The sequence below is a fragment of the Globicephala melas genome, chromosome 18 (genome assembly GCF_963455315.2).
Source record: "Globicephala melas chromosome 18, mGloMel1.2, whole genome shotgun sequence".
Taxonomy (NCBI): Eukaryota; Metazoa; Chordata; class Mammalia; order Artiodactyla; family Delphinidae; genus Globicephala; species Globicephala melas.
Genome location: NC_083331.1, coordinates 66,352,893 through 66,357,102, shown reverse-complemented (window position 1 = coordinate 66,357,102; position 4,210 = coordinate 66,352,893). Strand labels below are relative to the sequence as shown.

General features: G+C 43.1%; 1 long non-coding RNA gene across 1 annotated transcript; it reads right to left on the bottom strand.

Annotated features, from left to right (window-relative positions):
• Positions 1–631: 631 nt before the first annotated feature.
• Positions 632–3,986, bottom strand: LOC115853276 (uncharacterized). The gene is made up of 2 exons (XR_004039498.2): positions 3,545–3,986; positions 632–1,883 (listed from the first exon to the last, which is right to left on the bottom strand). It is a non-coding gene; the product is annotated as an uncharacterized lncRNA (long non-coding RNA).
• Positions 3,987–4,210: the final 224 nt, after the last annotated feature.

Here is a 4,210-nt window from a genome sequence, read left to right as displayed (position 1 = left end):
TATATTTTTCTAAGCTACTGATGTGCTAATATGTCAGACGATATTTGTTCAGAACTGAGGTTGACAAAGCTTTGTAGGAAGAAAAAAAGAAGACGCAGTCATACTGCAGGAACTCCGCAGATAGAATAAAACAAAAAGAAAAGATGTGTTCCTTTGCTCCTCTTTGGAATTCCTTCAAGTAAGAATGAGAGGGCCAGCCATTATTTTAGGGTTTTCCACTTCTTACTATCATATTTCTCCCTCTCGGACTCCCGCCAGGACTTACCCTTGAAAAGACTCTCCCTTGAGTCCCAAGAAGCATCTGTCCTTGTTCCCCAGCTGGTTCCAGTATCCCAGCCAATCCTGCCCCTGGCCCTGGGGCTTCTTTCCTGTCCTTCCCACCTGGCCCCAAGCCATGGCCATAGGTGGCTTTGGGAGGTCCTAGAGGTCACAATCACTATTGTCCTGCTTTCAAGTAAACGCTGAGAAATCAGTTATGTATGATTGAGGGGGAAAAAAAGTTTGTAATTAAAAAAAATTATACAATGAATACGAGAGGTATGAGTGAATGAGAAGAGTTTCTTGTATCTTTGTTTTGTTTTAGTTACAAAGCACAGCTCCCTGATTGGGGAATGAAAACACCGGAAATTGCTGAAGTGAGATAATTTATTGCTAGAAAAAAACAACAAGAGCCACCACCAGACCAAAATCATTCTCAAAAGGAAATAATGTGAATGCTTTAAATAGCAACTGTGCTTAGGATGTGGAGAAAATCCAGCCACACAGGGCATGGAAGGTATGGTGACAAATGAGGCCAAAGGGAAGAATGACGGAAGGAAGGAAGCATGTGATGAAGCTCTGAGCTGGTGTAAAGGGGACAACTGACGTCTATCCTAAATCCTCCACTCAGGTTGCACAGGTAAACTCCAAGATTACTTACATGCTCTCGTTTGGCCACAGGGCAATAGTACCCTGGGTTTTCTTTAGTTTGTACTGTTCAGCCATAAAGGTGGGGAAAAAAACCCCCCAAATCCCCAGAAGTCCAGCTCTTTGGGCAACAAGTATTAAGAGTATCACTTATGTTAATGGAAAAGCCTTAGCTAATTCACTGATTCTCAGCAGGAAAGGAGTGGAGTACAGTCCCCAGTGGAAGGAGGTTCCTGAATTTCCAGATCAGGGGAAAGACTGGCTTTTTCTACAGAGCCCCAAACATCGATTTTGATGGACTCCCTTAGGGGTGGGACCTCATTTTCCTTCTTTGGAGGCGTTCCATATGCGATACAATATTGTCTGTGGAACCACATTGCACATGGGAAAGACGAGGAGGCTTTCCTACATGCAAAGAGTGGAAAAAATGTTTCCACTCTTAAAAATGTCTCTTTCGTTTCCTTAAATCTAGAAAACCCCCCTCTCCCCATTTCTGTCTTTTGAGACAAACCTTTTTGCAGCATCCAAAGTTATTTTTGTGGAATGCCTGTGATGTGGATTTGTCTGATTTCTTTCCCATGATTAGAGGCAGGGGAGATGTTTTTGGCAAGGATACCGCACAGGTGAAGCACATGGGGTGCTTCTCATGTGTCACAGCAGAGACCCATTATGGACTTGAGTCTCATTGTGGGTGCTACTAAGTTTGATCACCTGGTTCAGTTGGTGTCAGCCAGATCTTTCCACTGAAAAGCTACAGCTGTCACTTTGCAATTAAGAAGTAATTTGTGGGGGCCTCCTTGGTGGCGCAGTGGTTGGGGGTCCGCCTGCCGGTGCAGGGGACGCGGGTTCGAGCCCCGGTCCGGAAAGATCCCACATGCCGCGGAGGGGCTGGGCCCGTGAGCTGTGGCCGCTGAGCCTGCGCGTCCGGAGCCTGTGCTCTGCGGCGGGAGAGGCCGCGGCAGTGAGGGACCCGCGTACTGCAAAAAAAAAAAAAAAAAGTAATTTGTGGAATGCTGTATTGAGACCATGAGAATGTTTCATTTCCCCATAACCTTTTTACCCAATGGTCTTAGCATTTATTGATGATCTTTGCCTGAATCTACTTTTACACGGGGGATTGCAAAATGATGATTTCCTGATTCTATGTCTTTCTACATTCATTAACTAGTATCCTTCTATTAAAAATGCCTAGTCCCTTCCCCCATGATTTTTAGAGGTATTTTTAAAAAATATCACTATGGACTCCTGGATTCAGATTTTTCTGACTTCTTTTTTGTTGGACATCATACCTTTTGTCCTGAGAGATATTTACTAAACCAGTCACCTATGGAACACCATTCCTATGAAATGCTCTAGGGATAAAGCATTCTATGGTCAAATAATGTGGGGATAGAAAGTATCCGCCATGTCTCTTGAAGTTATCTAATGGATATTAGGATACTGAAAACCACAGGAGTTCTGCAGTAAAGAACCTGCTTAACTTTAACCAGGAGTTTCTCAAACTTATTTGATCACGGAATCCGTTTTTATTTCTTCAACACAGACCTAGTGCTTGGTGACATACATTTAGGGAAACACTGGCCAAGAGCCTCACTTGTCAATTAAATGTTTCAGTAATAATGTGAAACAAAGACTAACTAATAGCTGTAGCTGTATTTCGCTTGGCTCAACCATTCCTGTATGCTTAAAGTAACTATTCTATGTTAAGGTCAAATCAGCATACCATTGAGGGCCTGGTGGTCAAGAACAACCCTGAAGTAAGGAAAGATTCCTTTAAAAGAATACAAAAAAAACTAATCATAAAAGAGAAGATTGGTACATTGACTTCATTAAAATTAGAGCCTTCTGTTTATCGAAAGACTCCAAAGAGTGTGAAAAGGCCAACTTTGTACTGGGATAGTATATTTACAAATACACATCCAGAAAATATAAAGCACTAATATTTATATACAAGAGAAAGACAAACAACCCATTTAAACAATGGGCAAAAGACATGAACAGGTACATCACAGAAGAGGATAACCAATGGCCAATAAGCATATGAATGTTATTGACCTTAGAGAAATGCAAAGTAAAATCCACAATGGCATACCACTACACACCCACCAGAATGACTAAAATGAAAAACACTGACAGCACTAGGTATGCATGTGGGTGTGTGGAGTAGGTAGACGCTGTGAGGCGCTGCCTAGATCTCCTTTCAATGAGATGATTCCTGCCCCGGATGCTTAAGAGTGCTGACAGCCTCCATCTCCAATCCTGCGATTGCCTCAACTGCCTCTCATTCAAAGTCACTGTGACTGATGGAGGGCACAAAGGGCTAGCCCACTTGCCCAACTCAGGATAATTCTGAGGGGCCATTTCTAACACCCCCGACCCCAGGTTGTTACTGGCCCTGCACTGCAGCTCGATTTCACTCTCCCTTTGTCCAATCTTACTTCCTACCGCTCCTTCCACAGGAGTTGATCCCAAGGGCACCCTGTAATAAACATCCTGCACACTAAGCTCTGTTGCAGAGTCTGCTGACCAAGTAGCCCGTTCCGCGACCTGTGCAACTTGCTTGTCCTGGTGTGAACTGGTACAACCACTTGAGAAAACTGTCTGCTGTGACCTCGCAATCCTACTTCTAGATATTTACCTGGGAGAAATGAGCCTTGTGTCTGTCCACCACAAAAAGCCATCGACGGGAATGTCCATAGCAGCTTTTTTTCATAATAGATTCGAAGTGGGAACCATGCAAATGTCCATCAACTGTAGATTGTATAAATAATTGAAGTATGTTCATACACAGGAATGCTGTATAGTGATAAGAAAGAACAAGCTACTGTTATACGTAACAGCATGGCTGAATCTCACAGACATAACGTTGAGACACAAAAGAGCGCACACTGTATGATTTAATTTATGTGAAGCTCAGGAACTGACCAAACTAACCCCTGGCGACCGATGTGAGAACGGTGGTTCCTTGTGGGGTTCCTTGTGGGGTGTGGGTGTTGAGAAGGAGTATGAAGCAGCCTCTGGAGCGACAGAAAAGGTCTGTATCTTGATGTGGTTGGTGGCTACATATGTAAAAGTTCCCTGAGGTATAAAACACTTAGTTTTGGGCATTTTACTATATGTGTGTTATAGGTCAGTTAAAAAAAAAAAAGTCACCTCAAACTAATAAATTCCTTATTAATCCAATGTAGGTTAACTGGTTTGTAGACTAAATCTGGTTAAGGTGTTACAGTCACCTGTGATATTGTCACTTTCTAGGGAAGGTTGGCTGCAGTGGGTTTAGTAATAAGGTCGTCCTGATTAGTGC